Genomic DNA, 21,613 nt, shown 5'->3' on the forward strand with positions numbered 1-21,613 from the left:
ATTTCTTTTCCTTTCTTGTGCCTGTGATAATTTCCTCTGCTGCTTTCTTTTCTGTTCAGTTTTCCTTATGTATCTGTTCACCTGCATTGCTTTCTAATTCTGACAGGGAGTTATGGATGTTAAATCAAATGTTAGCTGTTGTATCTCTACCATTGCTCTCTATACTATGGTGTTTCAGATTTTCAGCATTGACGACAACTTGAATGCATAGTCACCAATAACATTTAAAAAAAAAGGTGGTGCAATAGCCAGAATTAAAAGAATGCAGTAAAATAGTGTAAGGTTGTACACTAGGTTTAGGGAAGCATATGGCAACAGAGGAATTTGAAAAAGGAATGTGAATTGAGGTGTTGTTGGAAGTGGAGCCAATGTAGGTCAGGAAACATCAAGCAGGTCAATGGGCTGAAAAATGGCAGATGGAGTTCAATCTGGATAAATGTGAGGTATCATATTTTGGTAAACAAACCAGGGTAAGCCTTACATAATTAATGGTAGGGCCTTGGTTAGTGTTGTAGAACAGAGGGACTTAGGGGTGCAGGTACATAGTTTTTTGAAGTTTGCGTCACATATAGACAGGATGGTTAAAAAGGCATTTAGCACGCTTGCCTTCATTGCTCAATCATTTGAGTACAGGAGTTGGAAGTCATGTTGAAATTGTACAGGACATTGGTGAGGCTTGTTCTGAACACTCCAGTTCTGGTTGTCCAGTTATAGGAAGAATATTATGAAGCTGGAAGGGGTTCAAAAGAGATTTACCAGATGTTGCCGGGTATGGAATGTTTTGAGTTATAAAGGAAGGCTAGAAAAGCTGGATAGGCTGGGACTTCTTTCACAGGAGCATAGGAGGTTGAGAGGTGACCTGATAGTTTTTAAAATGATGAGGGGTATAGATGGGGTTAACAGTAGTTGTCCTTTTGCTAGGATGGGGGTGGGGGTGGGGGCGAGTGAGGGTTGGATTTCAAGACTAGGGGATGCATTTTTAAGGTGAGAGAGGAGAGACAGTTTAAGAAGAGGGGCATTTTTATTACACAGGATGGTTAGCAAATGAAATGAACTTCCTGAAGAAGTGGTGAATGTGGGTACAATTACAACGTTTAAAAGACGTACGTGAACAGGAAAGTACGTGAACAGGAAAGGTTTGGATATTAGCCAGGAGCCGATAGGTGGGATGAATTTAGTTTGGAAATGTATTCAGCGTAGACTGGTTGGACTCTTTCCGTGCTGGACCCAATTAGAGTTAATGGATGAGAGATCTTGATATGACTTAGAGTATGGCAGCAGAACTTTGAATCAAACAGTCTTATCTGTACCAGACATTGGTTCAGCCGCATTTAGAATACTGTGCACAGTTCTGGCCGCCACATTACCAAAAAGATGTGGACACTTTGGAGAGGGTGCAGAGAAGGTTTGAGGATGTTGCCTGGTATGGAAGGTGCTAGCTATGAAGAGAGGTTCAGTAGGTTAAGTTTGTTTTCATTAGAAAAAAGGTGATTATGGAGGGGGGGGACCTGATTGAGGTTTACAAAATCATGAAGAGTATAGACAGGGTTGATAGAGACAAACTTTTTCCCAGGGTGAAGAATTCAATAACAAGAGGTCACGCTTTCAAGGTGAAAGGTGGAAAGCCATAGGGGGATACACGCAGCAAATACTTCACACGGAGCGTGGTGGGCATCTGGAATGCATTGCCAGAAGACGTGGTAGAGGCAAGCACGGTTGATTCATTTAAGATGCGTCTAGACAGATGCATGAGTAGGTTGGAAGCAGAGGGATACAGATGTTTAGGAATTGGGCGACAGGTTTAGACAGTAGATTGGATAGGCTCAGGCTTGGAGGACTGAAGGGCTTGTTCCTGGGCTGTAAATTTTCTTTGTTCTTTGTTATCGTGCAGTGAAATGCCATTCACCTCTGTCATCCTGACAGCAGTCTACATATTACCCCAGGTGGAAGTGAAGAATGTTCTAGATGAACTTTACACGATTACAAATGCTCTGGAGACAAAATTCACTGAGGTCTTATTCATTGTGCCTGCTGACTTCAACAAGGCCAACATCAGGTGGGTTCTATCAAAATACCATCAATATATCTGCTCCAACAGAGGACTGAATATCCTTGGTACACAACTGCTGCACAACCATCAAATTCCACTGCATAGCCAGATCACAGTACTGTTCTTCTTCCCAGTTAACAAGCAGAAGTTGAAACAAGAGGAACTTTCATAGAAAGTCGCACAATGTTGGTCGAGGCAATGGAAGAACTCCTCCGGGATAGCTTGGAATTAGTGGACTGGATCACATTCAAGAATTCAGCAGACAACCTAGACAAGTCTGCCACCACCATCATGGACTTCATTAACAAGTGCCAAAAAAGTCAATCCGTGTGTTCCCCAACTGGAAATGTTGGGTGCACTGGGAAATCCACTGCCTATGGAAGACCAGGCATGCAGCATTCAAGTCTGATGACCCAGGCCAACGGAGAAAATCTAGAAATGATCTCCGCAAAGCCATCAGAGATGCAAAGAGGCAGTACTAAACCAAATTAGAGGCTAAAACTAACCATGTAGACACTGCCTATAGCAAGGCTTACACTACATAACATACAAAATGAAGCAGAGCAAGACAGCGGACAAAAATACATCCCTCCCCGATGCGCTCAATACGTTCTATGCTTGTTTAAGCAGAATGTCACCTGCTCCAATAGCCCCAGACGCACCAGTTCCCTCTGTCACTGCTGCAGGTGTCAGATCAGTCTTCCTGAGAGTAAATCTAAAGACAGTGACTAGCCCACGCAGAGTCCCTGCGTTAGATCCTGTACAAACCAACAAGCGGAGGTGTTTGCTGACATCTTCAACCTCATTGCTCTAATCTGAAGTCCTCACCTTCAAGAAGACCTCCATTATCCCGGTACCAAAGAAAACCGATGCCTTAACAACTACCATCCAGTGGCTCTGATCTCCATAATCATGAAGAGCTTTGAGAGGCTAGTTATGGCCCACCTCAACTCTAGTGTCCCAGCCTTCCCTGCAATTTTCCAACATTGGTCACTATTTCCCCAACCCTACACTCATCTTTGGACTATCTGGATAACAAAGACACCTGCATCAGGCTCCTACTCATCAATTGCAGCTCTGTCTTCAGCATCATAATCCCAATGAGACTAATCTCAAAACTCCAAGACCTAGGTCTCGGCTCTGTTCTCTGCAAAAGCATCCTCAGCCTCCTGACCCACAGACCACAATCAGTAAAGAGAGAACATAGCACCTCCTGCACAATAATCTTCAAAACTGGCACCCTGCAGGGGTGCGTTTTCAGTCCCCTTCTGTACACTCACGCCTGTGTAGCCCAACTGTGTATGAATGATAAAAACACACAAGTTTACCAAAATCAAAGGTGGAGGATAAGAGTTGTTGCTTTTTGGGGGGTATCTACAGCATTGGAGCAGTTTCCCTCAAATATTTTGAGTAGTAAGTACTTTTTCATAAGAAACTCTGGAAAAAATGAAGAGGTCAAAACAATAGCACTTTATAAAAGGAGGAAGACAGAGAAGCTGATACCATGTGGTTCGTGAAACAAACAAGCAGTGAGCCAGCACAGCTGACTGTCTCTGCTATTTACTTTCAAGTATCTCTGGAGGGTGGAATTGCTTCTAAGAAAATTAAACAAATAGTGAAATTCACACCTGACATTGGAGAAAACTGAGTGGGGAAGCTCACAGCAGGGGAGCAGCTAAGTGGCTTTTTCTTAAAAAGTGTAACGTTACATTTTTCTTTGTAAGTCTAAACTACTGAGCAGTGGGTTTTTTTTAATTGAGATCTGTCTCTTGATTAAACTTTAAAAATATAAAACAGATACGAAGTTCTCCGGAAAAGTGGTTTTAGACCAATAAGACGGAGTTATTTTCTGAGTCTGTAGATTTTTAAGGTGCAAAGCTGGCATTTAGTAGAATCTTGCTCTTCCTGTCAGATGTAGGACGTTAGGGAGAATAGTGAGAACAGAGATCAGTCTGAGACGACTGCAGTTGGGGAAAGGAATGAGTCAAACAGTCAGGGCAGGCAGGGGCAAAGCAGAGAACAATAGGACTGATAAATTAAACTTCATTTATGTGAATGCAAGAGCCTAACAGGTAAGACACATGAAATCAGGACACGGTTGACAGCATGGGACTGAGACATCATAGTGATTACAGAAACGTAGCTCAGTGACTGGCAGCTTAATGCTCCAGGGTATAGATACTGTAGGAAGGATAGAAAGGGACCAAGAGAGGAGTGGCATTTTTGATTAGGATAACATTATGACTGTACTTAGGGATGAAATTCCTGGGAGTATGTTCAGGGAAGTTGTTAGGGTGGAACTCAGAAATAAGAAAGGGATCATTGCCTGATTGGGATTGTCAGCAGAAAATTGAAACAAATTTGAAAGGGGATCTCAACAATCGACATGGTGGCTAAGTGGTTAACTGCTGCCTCACAGTACCAGGGACCCAGGTTTGAATCCTGGGTCGGGCGACTGTCCACTGGATGCTCCAGTTCCCCCCCCCACAATCCGAAGATATGCATGTCGGTGAATTTGGCCGTACTAAATTGCCCATAGTGGTAAGTGCATTAGTCAGCGGTAAACATAGGGCAGGGGAATGGGTCAGAATGGGTTACTCTTTTGAAGAGTCAGTGTGGACTTTTTGGGCTGAAGGGCTTGTTTCCATACTGTAGGGAATCTAATTAAATCTGTAGGAATAATAGGATGGTAACAGGCGGGGATTTTAAGTTTCCAAACATAGACAAGGACTGTCATAGTGTTAAGGGTTTGGATGGAGAGGAATTTAAGTGTGTGTGAGAAAGTTTTCTGATTCAGTATGTGGATTTACCTACTGGGGAAGGTGCAAAACTTGACTTACGTTTGGGAAATAAGGCAAAGAATTGACTGAGGTGTCTGTGGGGGAGCACCTTGGGGCCAGTGATCGTAATTCTATTAGAACATAGAACATTACAGCGCAGTACAGGCCCTTCAGCCCTCGATGTTTTCACAGGGCGATGCAACAATCTGAAGACCATCTAACTTACACTATTACATTCTCGTCAATATAACTATCAAATGACCATTTAAATGCCCATAAAGTTGGTAAATCTACAACTGTTGCAGGCAGTGCGTTCCATACCCCTACTACTCTCTGAGTAAAGAAACTCTGACCTCTGTCCTATATCAAGCTATGCCCCCTCGTGCTAGCCCTCACCATCCTAGGAAAAAGGCTCTCACTGTCCATCCTATCTAATGCTCTGATTACCTTACGTGTCTCAATTAAGCCACCTCTTAACCTTCTTCTCTCTAAATAAAACAGCCTCAAATCCCTCAACCTTTCCTCAGAAGACCTTCCCTCTATACCAGTAAAGCTCCTCTGAACCCTTTCCAAAGCTTCCACATCCTCCCATAACTGCATGCAGTACTCCAAGTGAGGCTGCACCAGAGTTTTGTGCAGCTGTAGCATGACCACACGGTTCTGAAACTCGACCCCCTCTTCCAATAAAAGCTAACACACTGTATGTCTTCTTAACAACCTGATTAACCTGTGTGGTAACTCTGAGGGATCTATGTACATGGACAGCAAGATCTGTCTGTTCATGTACACTACCGTTCACCCAGTATCCTGTTACTGCTTCTAAAGTGAATCACCTCACACTTCTCTGCCTTAAACTCGAATTTTCCACCTCTCAGCCCAGCTCTGCAGCTTTTCTATGTTCGTCTGTAACCTACCATATCCTTCGGCACTATCTACAATTGTATTGACCTTAGTGTCATCTGCAAATTTACTAGCCCATCTTTCTACACCCTCATCCAGGTCGTTTTTGAAAATGACAAACAGCAGTGGCCCCAAAACCGATCCTTGTGGTACACCACCACTGAACTCCAGGATGAGAATTTCCCATCAACCGCCACCCTCAGTCTTCTTTCAGCTCGCCAATTTCTGATCCAAACCAATAAATCACCCTCAGTTTCATGCCTCCATATTTTGTGCAGTAGATTACCATGGGGAACCTCCTCAAATGCCTTACTGAAATCCATATATACCACATCAACCACTTTGCCCTCATCCACCTGTTTGGTCACTTTCTCAAAGAACTCAATAAGGTTTGTGAGGCATGACCGAGCCATCACAAAACCATGTTGACTATCCCTAATCAACTTATTCCTCTCTAGATGATGAGAAATCCTATCTCTTATAACCTTTTCTAACACTTTACCCACAACCGAAGTAAGGCTCACTGGTCTATAATTACCAGGCTGTTCTACTCCCCTTCTTGTACAAGAAGACAACAGTTGCTATCCTCCAGTTTTCTGGTACTACTCCAGTAGACAATGACAACATAAAGATTAAAGCCAAAGGCTCGGCAATCTCCTCCCTGGCTCCCAGAGAATCCTAGGATAAATCCCATTGGTCCAGGGGATTTATCTATTTTCACACTTTCCAGAATTGCTAACACTTCCTCCTTCTGAATCTCAATCCCAACTAGTCTCATTTCTTGTATCTCGGTGTTCTCATTGACAACATTGTCTTTTTCGAGCATGAATACTGATGAAAAGTATTAATTTAGTGCTTACTGTAGTTCTCTGACTCCACACACAGCTTCCCAAATTATCCTTGATTGGTCCTATTCTTACTCGAGTCATTCTTTTATCTCTTATATACCTATAGAAAGGTTTAGGTTTTCCCTTATCCTATCCGCCAACAACTTCCCATGACCCTTCTTTGCTCATCTTAGCTCTCTCTTTAGGTATTTTCTGGCTACCTTGTAACTCCAAGCACCCTAACCCTATGTCTCATCCTAACATAAGCTGCCTTCTTCCTCTTGACAAGAGATTCAACTTCCTTAGTAAACCATGGCTCCTGCACTCAAAAGCTTCCTCCCTCTCTGACAGGTACATACTTATCAAGGTCACACGATAGCTGTTGTTTGAATAAGCTCCACATTTCTATTGTGCCCATCCTCTGCAGTTTCCTTCCCCATCTTATACATCCTAACTCTTGTCTAATCGCATCATAATTGCCTTTCCCCCAGCTGTAGCTCTTGCCCTCTGGTGTGTACCTATGCCTTTCCACTGCGAAAGTAAACATAACTGAATTGTAGTCACTGCCACCAAAGTGCTCACCTACCTCCAACTCTAACACCTGGCTGGGTTCATTACCCAGTACCAAATCTAATGTGACCTTGTGGGCCTGTCTGCATATTGTATTCCCAGTCAATATTTGGGAAGTTGAAGTTCCCCAAACCCTGGCACACTCTCACTCCTTTTGAGAATCATCTTTGCTATCCTTTCCTCTACTGCTGAAAATGTGTTGCTGGAAAAGCGCAGCAGGTCAGGGAACAGGAGAATCGACGTTTCGGGCACAAGCCCTTCTTCAGGAAGGGCTATCCTTTCCTCTAAACCTCTGGAACTGTTTGGAGGCCTATAGAAAACTCCGAACAGAGTGACCTATCCTTTCCTGTTTCTAACCTCAGCCCATACTACCTCATTTGAAGAGTCTTCAACTGTCCTTTCTGCAGCCGTAATACTGTCCTTGACTAACAATGCCGCACCTCCCCCTCTTTTACCATCATCTCTGCTATTACTGAAACAGTTAAATCCCGGAACGTGCAACAACCATTCCTATCCTTGCTCTACCCATTATTCTGAAATGGCCACAACATCAAGGTCCCAGGTACCGACCCATGCTGCAAGTTCACCCACCTTATTCTGGATGCTCCTGGCATTGAAATAGACATACTTCAGACCAACTTCTTGCTTGCTGATGCCCTCTTGTGACCCTGAAACCTTATTTCAGACTTCGCTGTTCTCAACCTCCTGTATACTCGAACCACAATTTAGGTTCCCATCCCTCTGCTGAATTAATTTAAACCTACCTGAAGAGCATTAGCAAATCTTCCCCCAAGGATATTGGTGCCCCTCAAGTTCAGGTGAAGACCATCCTGTTTATAGAGGTCTCACCTACCACAGAAAGAGCCCCAATTATCCAGGAAACCAAAATCCTCTCTTCTGCACCATCCCTGTAACCATGTGTTCAACTCTTCTCTCTCTCCCTATTCCTCACCTCGCTAGCATGTGGCACGAGCAACAAACCAGAGATAACAACTCTGTTTATCCTAGCTCTAAGCTTCCACCCTAGCACCCTGAATTTCTGCCTTAAATTCCCATCTCTCTTCCTACCTATGTCATTAATACCTTTGGGGACCTCGACTTGGGGCTGCTCCCCCTCTCCTGCAAGCATCCCTAAAACACGATCAGAGACATCACAAACCCTGGCACCTGGGAAGCAACACACCAACCCATGAGAGTCTATTGTTCGAACAAAACGTCTTATCTGTTCTCCTCCCTACGGAGTCCCCATGACTAATGCTCTTCTCCTCTTCCCCCGTCCCTTCTGAGCAACAGGGACAGACTCTGTGCGAGGGTGCCCTCCCCACCCCCACCCCAACAGTATACTTGTTATTGAGAGGAACAGCCACAGAGATTCCCTGCACTGCCTGCCAGTTCCCTTTCCGTTCCCTGACAGTAAACCATCTCCCTTCTTGTACCTGAGATGTGACTACCTGATTAGATTAGATTAGATTCCCTACAGTGTGGAAACAGGCCCTTCAGTCCAACAAGTCCAAACCGACCCTCCGAAGAGTAACACAGCCAGACCCATTTCCGTCTGACTAATGGGCAATTTAGCCAATTCACCTGGCCTGCACATCTTTGGACTGTGGGAGGAAACCAGAGCACCCAGACGAAACCCACGCAGATATTGGGAGAATGTGCAAACTCCCCACAGACAGTCGCCCGAGGCTGGAATCGAATCTAGGTCCCTGGTGTTGTGAGGCAGCAATGCAAACCACTGAGCCACTGTACCACCCTAATTCCTCCTTGTAATTCCTCTCAATAACACCCTCCGCCCTAATTACTTCCCTGTAATTCCTCTCAATAACACCTTTCACCTTCCGAATGATCCAAAATTCATCCAGCTCCAGGTCCAGTTCCCTAACACCGTTTTTGAGGAGCTGGAGTTAGATGCACTTCCCAAAGACAGTCAGTAGAGACACTGGTGGTGACCCTTGCCTCTTATGTTTTGCAGGAGGAACATTCAACTGCCCTTACCTCCATTCCCAAATATATAACCCAGCAATCCCATGTCCACTTCTGCTCAGTGTGCACTCTGCCAATATACGTGGTAAATTTTTAAACTTTACTCTTACCTTCCCATTCGGCCTCTGGTCCTGGCTGTCGCTCCTCCCACTGCGACTGCTGCCGAGAAAAGGAAGTATTGGTTTCAAAACAGAGATGGAAAAGGATAGACTGGATCTAAAAGTAAAAGTTCTAAATTGGAGGAAAGTCAATTTTGAAGGTAGTGAGAAAGACCTTTCAAAAGTGGATTGGGCTTGGATATTCACAGGCAAGGGGACAGGTGGTAGCAGGAAGCCTTCAAAAATGAGATAACAAGAGTCCAGAGACAGTATGTTCCTTTTAGGGTGAAGGGCAAGGCTGATAGGTGTTAGGGAATGCTGGATGACTAGAGAAATTTAAATTTATGTCAAGAAAAAGAAGGAAGCATATGTCAGGTACAGGCAACAAGGATTGAGTGAATCCCTAGAAGAGTGCAAAGGCAGTAGGAGCATACTTAAGAGGGAAATCAGGATGGCAAAAAGGGATAGCTTTTGTAAATAGGGTTAAGGAGAATCCAAAGGGATTTTACAAATACCTTAAGGACGAAAGGATTACGAGGGAGAGAATAGGGCATTTTAAAGATCAGCAAGGCTGCATATATGTGGAAGCACAAGAGATGGAAAATGCTAAATGAGTATTTTGCATTAGTGGTTATTGTAGGGAAGGATACGGAAGCTAGTGAACTTAGAGAATTAAATAGCAACACCTTGAAAAATGTCCATTTCACAGAGGAGAAGATGCCAGACATCTTAAAACGCATTAAGGTGGATAAATCCCTGGACCTGACCATGAACTTTGTGCAAAGCTAGAGAAGTGATTACTGGGCCCCCTCACTGAAAGTCACAGGTGAGATGCTGGAAGACTAATGTGGTGCCACTATTTAAAAGTGAGGCTTTGTGGGTGGAGCTAAGAAATAAGAAGGGGATGTTGACGTCTTTGGGATTGTACTATAGGCCCCCAAGTAGTCAGCAGGAATTAGAGGAAGTAATTTGTAAGGAGATTAGGGAGACTTTCAGGAGCAATAGAGTTGTAATAGTAGGGGATTTTAATTTTCCAAACATAGGCTGGGACTATGAGAGAGCTCAGAAGAGCCAGGAGGAGACATGAGAAGTTGTTGGTGGATAGGATCAGGACAAACCCTAAGGCTTTCTATAGGTATTTAAGGAATACCTAGAATGACGAGAGTAAGATTAGGGCTAATCAAGGATAGCAGTGGGAAGTTATGTGTGGAGTCAGAGGAGGTAGGGGAAGCACTTAATGAATATTTTTTGACAGTATTCACTCGAGAAAATGACAATGTTGTCAAGGAGAATACTGAGATACAGGCTACTAGATAACTGAATGCTGAATAATTGAGGTTCTTCTGTAGTCTTTTCTTCTTACATGTCTTTTCTAGCTCCTGATCTTCTTTCTTCCCCATGTTCGAGGTGGATACATTAACAACATTTGTAGACATTTGGTCAAATACATGGATATGAAAGATTTAGAAGGATGTGGGCCAAGTTTAGGGAAATGGGGTTAGCATTGATGGACGTTTTGGTCAGCACAGACCAGCTCCATGCTATAGGACTCATGACTTCATGACTGTACCAAGGAAAAAAAACCCTGATAGGAGTTACGTACAGGTCTGCTAGCAGTAGTTAGAACATGGGGAAGAAAGAAGATCAGGAGATAGAAAAGACATGTAAGAAGAAAAAACTACAGAAGGACCTCAATTATTCAGCATTCAGTTATCTGAATACCGGATTATCCGGCAAGATTGTAAGGTCCCGATGCTCGGCTAAACTATGTTATCCGGCATTCGATTATCTGAAATTCAGTTAACCGAACAAAGTACTATCTGCCTATGTCCTTCAGATAATTGAGGTTCCTCTGTATTACAATAATCACAGAGGACTTCAATGTGCAGGTGGCCTGGGAAAATTAGGTTTGTAGCAGATCTCAAGAAGAGGCATTGGTGGAATATCTACGAGTTGGCTTTGCGGCGCCTTCTAGTACAGCCCATGAGGGAATAACAATTCTAGATTTGGTGATGTGTAATGAGGCAGACCTGATAATGGAGCTTAAGGTGAAAGAACCCCTAGGGGCAGTGTCCATAGTAGGATAGAATTTATCCTGCAGTTTAAGAGAGAGAAACTGGAATCAGATGTAACAGTGTTGCAATTGAGTAAAGGTAACTACAAAGATGTGAGGGAGCAACTGATTGGATGGGGAAAGTGAGGACTGCAGATGCTGGAGCTCAGAGCTGAAAAATGTGTTGCTGGAAAAGCACAGCAGGTCAGGTAGCATCCAAGGAACAGGAGAATCGACGTTTCGGGCATAAGCCCTTCTTCAGGAATGAGGAAGGTGTGCCAAGCAGGCTAAGATAAAAGGAGGGATTTGGGGGAGGGGCGTTGGGAATGCGATAGGTGGAAGGAGGTTAAGGTGAGGGTGATAGGCCAGAGAGGGGGTGGGGGCGGAGAGGTCAGGAAGAAAATTGCAGGTCAAGAAGGCAGTGATGAGTCTGACGGTTGGGACTGACGTAAGGTGGGGCGAGGGGAAATGAGGAAGCTGGAGAAATCTGCATTCATCCCTTGTGGTTGGAGGGTTCCTAGACGGAAGATGAGGCACTCTTCCTCCAGGCATCGTGAGAGATTGGCGTGGGGACAGAGATCGGCGTGGAGGTAGAGACACATGTGACGTGGTCGTTGTGCAGGTGAGTGACGTCACTGGGGGCGGAAGTAGATGCGGAGACGGCAACACCGGGGGCGGAAGTGGCTGCGGCGACAGCAGAAACGGTATTGTTCCCTGTGGCTGTGGCCCCGTGGAAGCCGCGAATCTGTCGGCTTAGGTCTTCCTGGCGATCGTGGAGGCAGTTGTCTGGGCGGTGATTGCGGAGGCTGCATGGTCGGTGGGGGCGGAAGTGACGTCATGGTTTGTGGTGGCGGTTGCTGTCCGACTCAACACAGACATTTACTATAAACCGACCGACTCCCACAGCTACCTAGATTACACCTCCTCCCACCCTGCCCCCTGTAAAAACGCCATCCCATATTCCCAATTCCTTCGTCTCCACCGCATCTGCTCCCAGGAGGACCGATTCCAATACCAAACAACCCAGATGACCTCCTTCTTCAAAGACCACAATTTCCCCTCAGACGTGGTTGACGATGCCCTCCACCGCATCTCCTCCACTTCATGCTCCTCCGCCCTTGAACCCCGTCCCTCCAATCGCCACCAGGACAGAACCCCACTGGTCCTCACCTACCTCCCCACCAACCTCCAGATACATCGTATCATCCTTCGTCATTTCCGCCACCTCCAAACAGACCCCACCACCAAGGATATATTTTCCTCCCCTCCCCTATCAGTGTTCCGGAAAGACCACTCCCTCCGCGATTCCCTCGTCAGGTCCATACCCCCCACTGACCCAACCTCCACTCCCGGCACCTTGCCCTGCAACCGCAAGAAATGCAAACCTTGCGCCCACACCTCCCCCCTCACTTCCCTCCAAGGCCCCAAGGGATCCTTCCATATCTATCACAAATTCACCTGCACCTCCACACCGACCATTTACTGCATCCGCTGCACCCGATGTGGCCTCCTCTACACTGGGGAGACAGGCCGCCTACTTGTGGAACGTTTCAGAGACACTCTGGGACACCTGCACCAACCAACCCAACCACCCCGTGGCTGAACACTTTAACTCCCCCTCCCACTCCGCCAAGGACATGCAGGTCCTTGGCCTCCTCCATCGCCAGACCATGGCAACATGACGCCTGGAGGAAGAGCGCCTCATCTTCCGCCTAGGAACCCTCCAACCATATGAATGCAGATTTCTCCAGCAGATTTCTCCAGCTTCCTCATTTCCCCTCTCCCCACCTTATCTCAGTCCTAACCCTCAGACTCAGCACTGCCTTCTTGACCTGCAATCTTCTTCCCAACCTCTCCGCCCCCACCTCCTCTCCAGCCTATCACCCTCACCTTAACCTCCTTCCACCTATCGCATTCCCAACGCCCCTCCCCCAAGTCCCTCCTCCCTACCTTTTATCTTAGCCTGCTTGGCACACCTTCCTCATTCCTGAAGATGGGCGTATGCCTGAAATATCGATTTTCCTGCTCCTTGGATGCTGCCTGACCTGCTTCGCTTTTCCAGCAACACATTTTTCAGCTCTGATTGGATGGGGAGCCTAGCGGAGAAGACAGTGGAGCAGCAATGGCAGGGGTTTCTGGAGTTAAGTCAGGCAAGACAACAGAAATTCATCCAAGGAAAGAAGAAACGTGTGAAGGGGGCCACTGAGGCAGCTATGGCTGACAAGGGAAGTCAGGAGCAGCATAAAAGAAAAGCTAAAAGCAGACAATGTGGTGAACATTAATGGGAAGTCAGAGGATTGAGAGGTATTTAAAAGAAATAAGAGGGGGAGGATGATATGAGAGTCAGCTGACTAATAATATATAAGATCTTGAGTATTTTTTGGATCTTAAAACCTCCTTCACATATATCAAGGAGATAGTCTCAACCCTAACTTTCGTCTAATTTAAAGACAAGTATAAAGTGTTGTGTCCAGATGTAATTCAAATGGTTAGACTACATAGCTTTAAGCAAAACATACTTTATTCTTACCCGACAGTCAAATACAAACAAAATAAAGAAGACTTGTATAATTTCATTTCTGTTGGAAAACTTAACAAAATAATAATTTACTTAACTGTTCCATTATAGAGTCATAGAGATGTACAGCATGGAAACAGACCCTTCAGTCCAACACGTCCATGCCGACCAGATATCCCAACCCAATCTAGTCCCACCTGCCAGCACCTGGCCCATATCCCTCCAAACCCTTCCTATTCATATCCCCATCCAAATGCCTCTTAAATGTTGCAATTGTACCAGCCTCCACCACATCCTCTGGCAGCTCATTCCATAACCGTACCACCCACCGTGTGAAAAAGTTGCCCCGTAGGTCTCTTTTATATCTTACCCCTCTCACCCTAAAGCTATGCCCTCTAGTTCTGGACTTTCCGACCCCAGGGAAAAGACTTTGCCTATTTATCCTATCCATGTCCCTCATAATTTTGTAAACCTTATAGAACCTTATAGGGGTTTACAGCCTCCATAATGTCCTATGCTCCCTTGTCAAATGCAAATTCAATAAAATAGATTGTCTCACATGAGATGTTTTGCCAGTACTGGAGAAAAGAACCCAAAGAGAAAATTCTAGTAAAGAGTATGGCAACTTCTACAACCAAAATCAAAACTCCAACAACCACTAAAAGCGAAACTAAAATCTTGGTTCTATGGGACTCTGACTCTGATCATGCTGATTCTACTTGGAAAAAGAAATAACCCTCATGAGCTATTTACTTTGTTGGCTTGTAAGAGACAATTCAGCAGCTATGGCTCAAAAGTTCTCCAAACAAAATCAGGGCAAAATAGACCCCTTCGAGCTATACCATCATCATAAAGAGAGACAAGAGCTCATATTGGACCACTGGAAAATGAGGCTGGAGAAGTAGTAATGGAGAACAAAGAAATGGCAGAGGAACTGAATAGATGCTTTGCGACAGCCTTCATGGTGGACAACACCAGCAACATACCAGTGTAGTGATTGTATGAGGACAACTAGGTGGATCTTACATAAAATGATTTCCCTGATTGGAGCTATTAATCTGGTCCAAACATGGAGCCTTTGCTGACAGATAAGAACAGGATGATCAAACATCCTGTTCACTCTGATAATCACAGTCATCTAGCAGACCTTTTGGTCTCACCAGTTCACACTGACAATGTTCCCAAATTAAACTCATCCCACCTGCATGCTCTTGGCCCATATCCTTCCAAATCTTTCTTATTCATAAACTTATCCAGGAGTTGAACTTATCCATAATATTGCAACTGTACCTGCATCCATCACTTTCTCAAGCAGTTCACTCCACATACAAATCACTCTGTAAAGAAAGTTGTCCCTCATGTCCTCTTTAAATTTCTCTCTTCTATCCTTAAAAATATGCCCCCTAGTTTTGAACTCCCTCTACTCTAGGGAAAATACCCTTGTCATTCACCCCATATATGGCCCTCATGGTTTTATGCTTCAGTGAAAAATGTCCCTGCCTTTCCAGTCTATTTTTATATCTCAAACCCTCCCTTCCCAGCAACATATTGGTAAAGCTTTTCTGAACCCTCTCCAGTTTAACAGAATCCTTCCGATAACAAAGTTACAGGGAATAGGCCTCTCCACATGTAAATGAAGGGTAACTTAGTGATGGGACACCAGCCCCTATCGAGTTATTTCAGTGGTGACAAGAGAAAAGTATGCTCTTGAAGAAAGTCACTCACAACATTAATCTTTGAGTTGGGATAAGCATTTTTGGCATCATGCCATTATTTGAGATGCTTGATTTATTCAATCCTATTGTCAAAGACTGGGCCCTGTACGTGGAAATAATGTTTTCTTTTATGAGCAAATGACATTAGGGCAGAAGAAACCAACAAGTAATTTTTTTGACAGCTTGTGGACCCACAGCTTTTTCAGTTATTAATTTTCCCTGAGTATTGAGGTACTGGACCCCTTCAAAAGTTGATGGATTTACTTAAGGAATATTACAACCCAAGCCTCCTCTAATTCCAAGACACTATCAGTTTTAATCAGCAGTTTGAGAACCAGGAAAATCTGTATCAGGATTTTTAACTAGTTTAAGACAACTGGCAGAGGCACATGACTTTGGTTTTGCTCTTAATGAGAGACCACTTGGTATCTGGGACTAACAATGTAACCATTCAAAAACACATACTAACTCAATCCCAGCAGAACTTCAAACAGGTGCCACAACTGGCTTTACCAATGGCAAATGAGTTGTGGGGTATACCAATGGAAGTGGATGTCCTCGCCAGTCCAGTTGAGCTTGGGGAACACCATTTGAGTGAAAGCTATTGCATAGCCTCACTCAGGATATACCCTGAATAGAGGGAATTCAGATCAGCCCATTGCAAAACCCCAAAACAAACTCAAACCTCAACCAAATGACTATAATTTTCTTCAGGATCTGAGTCTCAAGTCATAGTAGTTCCTACTGGTATGAAGACGCGAGGCAACAAGAGAATCCTACTGTACACCTAAATTGAGTAAGAGAACTCATAGGTTGATATTCAGAAGAGTGCACACCCTGGAAAGTCCACCAATATCTTGACAGATGTAAATTTGTAATCATAATCGACCACAAAATCTCTATTTAAAGAGGACAAGACAGTGCCACCCTTAGCTTTAAGCTGAATTCAATGGTGGGCTGTATTACTAAGTGCGTATAATTACAAGTTGGACCACCACCCAGGAGGCCAAGTAGCAAATGTGAATGCATTTAGCTGCCACCTGCTAGCAGATACACTAGTGATACTGTCACTGGAAGAATTCATAATGGATTTAAAATTTCTGGCTACACTTCCAGTCACAGCTGGCAATAACAGACTTTGGATGCAGAAAAATCCAGTCCTGGTAAAACTGAAACAGTTGGTGGTGATGGGGGAATCCAAAGGGCTGTCACAAGCAGAAATGAAACCTTTTTGGACCCGGAGTGACCAGATCACAGCAGAAGATGGCATATTGGGGAACAAGAGTGATTGTCCCGAGAAAGGGTCAACACCAGATGCTGACTGAACTCCACCAAGGCCGTCTAAGTGTATTCAAAATGAAGATATTGACAAGAGGTTGTGGCTAATGGCCAGGATTAGATGCCAACATAGCCGCATTGGTGGAGTAGTGTACAGAGTTACAATGAGAACAAAAGCTACTCCACCACGTTTGTGGGAATAGCCAGGTAAACCATGGACTTGGTTACACATCAACTACAGATTCAATGCTCTTAGTCATTATGGATGCCCACTCAAATGGCACACAGGAAGCTGCTAAGTAACATAGGAGCCCACGGTTTTAGGAACAATGTACTGGCCATGGATAGACAATTGGCTGACTGGCATAAGGCAGAGACTTGGCATAAAAGTGTTTCTTTTCAGGACATCAGCCAGTGACAGTGGTTGGCAGTGGAGATCGCTGGTGCCAATGTTGAGACCACATTATACTTTAATGATTTGGAACTCAGAACAATGTTCCTAAGTTTTACAGATGACACAAAGATGAGTCTTAAGGAAACAGAGAGACTGCAGAAAGGCTTTGACAAGGTGGGAAAGTGGCAAGAAAGTAGAATATGGACTATAAAGTAGGAAAGTATGACATTATGCACTTTGTTTGGAAGGATAGAAGTGTACTCCCTTTTCTAGAAAAGCGCAGCAGGTCAGGCAGCATCCAAGGAGCAGGAGAATCGACGTTTCGGGCATGAGCCCTTCTTCAGCCATTCCTGAAGAAGGGCTCATGTCCAAAACGTTGATTCTCCTGCTCCTTGGATGCTGCCTGACCTGCTGCGCTTTTCCAGCAACACATTTTCAGCTCTGATCTCCAGCATCTGCAGTCCTCACTTTCTCCTATTCTCTTTTCTGCACAGGAAAAGGCTTCAGAAACCTGAAGCACAAAGAGACTTAGGAGTCCCAGTTCATGATTTTCCTCAGGTTAACATGCAGATTTGTTTGAGAGTTAAGAAGGCCTCAGGGCAGGATTGACTGGTACGAGGGGTCATAGTTTTAAGATATTAGGAGAAAGATATAGAGGGGATGTCAGAGAAAGGTTCTTTACACAGAGAGTTGTGAATTCATGGAATGCATTGCCAGCAGTGATGGTGGAAGCAGAGTCATTAGGGACATTCAAGCAACTGCTGGACATGCACTAGGATAGCAGTGAGTTGAGGGGTGCGTAGGTTAAGTTATTTTATTTTACATTAGATTAACCCTCAGCACAACATCATGGGCCAAAGGGCCTGTTCTGTGCTGTACTTTTCCATGTTCTATGTTCTATGCAAAGATGTACTGCTGAGGCTGTATAAGGCCACATTGGAATATTGTGAAAAGTTTTGGGCCCTGTGTCTAAGGAAAGATGAACTGGTATTGGAGGCCCCAAACCAACCAACCATCTGTAGCTAGGCCTATACAACACAACGGTCTACAAAATGAAGCAGAACAGAATAACGGGCAAAAATACATCCCTCCCTGACATGCTCAATGCATTTAACATTTGGTTTGAACAGAATGTCAATAAAATGATGTCACCTGCCCCAACAACCTGAGATGTACCTGTCCCCTCAGTCAGCACTGCAGACATCACATCAACCTTCTTGAGACTGAATCCAATGGAAAGTGACTGACCAGATGGAGTCCCTAGCTGTATACTCTGAGCCTGCATGGACAGCTGGCAGGGGTACTCGCTGACATCTTTAAATTCTTACTACAATCTGAAGTTGGCACCTACTTCAAGAAGACCACCATCATTCCGGTACTAAAGAAAACACATACAACATGCCTCAATCACTACTGCCCAGCAGCTCTGACTTCCATAATTGTGAAGTGCTTCAACAGGTTAGTCATGGTCATATTAACTCAAGCCTCCCAGCCTACCTTGATCCTTTGTAATTTGCTTATCAATGCAACATGTCCCTGGTGGACGCCATCTTCCTAGTCCTACACTCATCATTGGAACATCTGGAAAATAAGAATACCTACGTCAGGTTTCTACTTATTGACTACAGCTCCACTTGCAGCACTATAACCCCAACTAAAACTCCAAGACCGAGATCTCTGCTCCACCCTCTGTAACTAGATCTTCGACTTGCTGATCCACAGAGCAGAATCAGTGAAGATAGGCAACAGCACACCTCCAAGACAATCCTCAACACTGGCACCTCACAAAGATACATACACAGCCCCCTGCTATACTCCCTGTACATTCAAAACTGTGTGGCCAAATTTCATCCAAACTTCACCTACAGGTTCACTGATGGTGCTACCATTGTCGGTTGGACATCAAACTACGATAAGACAGAATACAGAAAAGAGAGTGATTGGGTGTGTGGTGTAAAGATAACAATGTCCCCAAAAGTCAGCAAAACCAAAGAGATGATCATCAACTTAAGGAAGCTAGGAGGAGGGCACTCCCCTATCTGCAACAATGGAGCTGAGGTGGTCAAGAGTGTGAAATTCTTAGGAGTGATGATCACTATCTATCTGTCCTGGACTACCCATGGTAATGTGACAGTCAAGAAGCCACAACAATGCCTCTTCTTCCTAAGATGGCGAAGGAAATTTGGCATGTCCATAATTACTCTCACCAAACTTTATTGATGCACTATATAAAACATTCTATCTGGATGCATCGTGGCTTGGTATAGCAATTACTCTGCTCAGGACTTGTAAGAAACATCAGAAAGTTGTGAACGTAGCCCAGATCATCACGTAAGCCAACCTTCCATCTGTTGACTCTATCTACACTTCTCGATGCCTTGGAAAGGCAGCCAATATCATCAAAAATCTTTCCCACCCTGGTAATAATCTCTTCCAACCTCTTTCGTCAGGCAGGAGCAAGTGAGGACTGCAGATGCTGGAGATCAGAGCTTAAAAATGTGTTGCTGGAAAAGCGCAGCAGGTCAGGCAGCATCAAAGGAACAGGAGAATCGACGTTTCGGGCATAAGCCCTTCTTCCTGAAGAAGGGCTTATGCCCGAAACGTCAATTCTCCTGTTCTTTTGATGCTGCCTGACCTGCTGCGCTTTTCCAGCAACACATTTTTAAGCTCTTTTGTCAGGTAGTAGATACAAAAACTTTAACAGACATACCAACAGTTTCAAGAACAGCTTCTTCTCCACTGTTATTAGACTTCTGAATGGACCTGTCAAATTTCAAATCTAATGTGGATCTTGATTTTTGTGTACCTTCTTTGCAACCATAATATTGTATTCCTCAATCTGTTTAATCACCCAATGATTTTTATATGTTATGATCTGCCTGTACGGCACATAAAACAAAACATTTCAATGTATTTAGGTATATGTGACAAAATAAATCAAATCAAGAGAGGTCCAGAGGAGTTTTACTAGAATAATAGGAGCTGTTGAAGACTCAGGGTCTGCACTTGATGGAAAAATGAGGGGAGGATTGATCTCATTGAAATACTGGATAGAGTGAATATGGAGAAGATGCTTCCACTGGTAAGAGAGCACAGCTTCAGAGTGAAGGGAAGATACTTTTGAACTGAGCTGAGGAGGAATTTCTTCAGCCAGAGTTGTGAATTTGTGGAATTCAGTGCAGCAGAAGGCTGCAGAGGACAAGTGTATTTAAGGCAGAGATAGTTTGGTTATTCTAAGAGGATCATGGGTTATGGGAATAAGGCAGGAGAATGGACTTGAGAGACATTTCAGTCATGATTGAATGGTGGAGAAGACTCAATGGGCCAAATAGCCTAATATTACTCCGATATATTATGGTCTCATGATGTTATGGTCTAATATATTTTTATAGTTAAAAGTTAATATGTGACTGGATATTTAATGATAAAATATTGAAGCTAAAAGCAATACATTAAGTTTAAAGTGAAGTAACAAAAGAGAAAGTACATTTAGAAATTCAAATTATTTTTTCTGCCTGTTTGTGAACAGATTTTCACTTCATTGAATTACTTAATAATTTTTATGTAATAGTTGGAAAAAAAAACATGTTTCATTTGTCCACACAATGTAGCAGAAAAAGTAAGAGATCTTATGTGAAAGATTGATATTCATGGTAGACTGAGTGGTTATTTTATCTGTTGGGATTAGCAGCAAGAAAAATGTAATTAACCTGTTTGCATACTTGATGCTGATTGTTTTTGAATTTTATCATAGTTTAGAAAAAAAGCTCATGACCACGAGTGACTGTATGACTTGGAGAAACACCAGTTTTTCCCCAACAAATCAATTACAATTAATATAAAGAAATGTGCATATTTCCCAGAGGGCAGTTAAGTGTCATACACATTGCTGTGATCTGGAATCACATTCATTCCTGATGAAGGGGTTTTGCCCGAAACATCGATTTTCCTGCTCCTCGGATGATCCCTGACCTGATGTGTTTGTCCAGCACCACACTCTTGACTGAATCACTTTGGTCAAACCATGAGGATGACAGATTTCCTTCCTTCAAAAAAATTAGTCAACCAGATGTGTTCCAAACCACATCAGACAAAACATTAGCTTCTTCTCTTTCTCTGGTTCGACCACCAATGCAGGATTCATTGCCACAGAGAGAATTTGGCAACTTATGTAAACACGTAGGAGTGAATTCTTGCAAAAGCCACTTACCCTTTTTGTGGCAAATGCTGCAATATTTCAGCAAGTAAACTCAATCCACAGGTCATTGATACACTGCCAACAGAAGATATGTGGGAAATGGGGTGGCAAATGGTAATGGGTGGGAATTTAGAGCCAGTTTTGGGTGGGGAGAAATCTGCAACAAAGGGTTGTAGTCAGGTATCTGCAGGTAAGAGGATGAGTCAAGTGATTGTGGGTTATGAGGAGAGTAATGACAGCAGTTAC

This window comes from Chiloscyllium plagiosum, unplaced genomic scaffold, assembly GCF_037043375.1.
Source record: "Chiloscyllium plagiosum isolate Xiang-an unplaced genomic scaffold, Cpla_swu_hap1 HiC_scaffold_2, whole genome shotgun sequence".
Classification (NCBI taxonomy): domain Eukaryota; kingdom Metazoa; phylum Chordata; class Chondrichthyes; order Orectolobiformes; family Hemiscylliidae; genus Chiloscyllium; species Chiloscyllium plagiosum.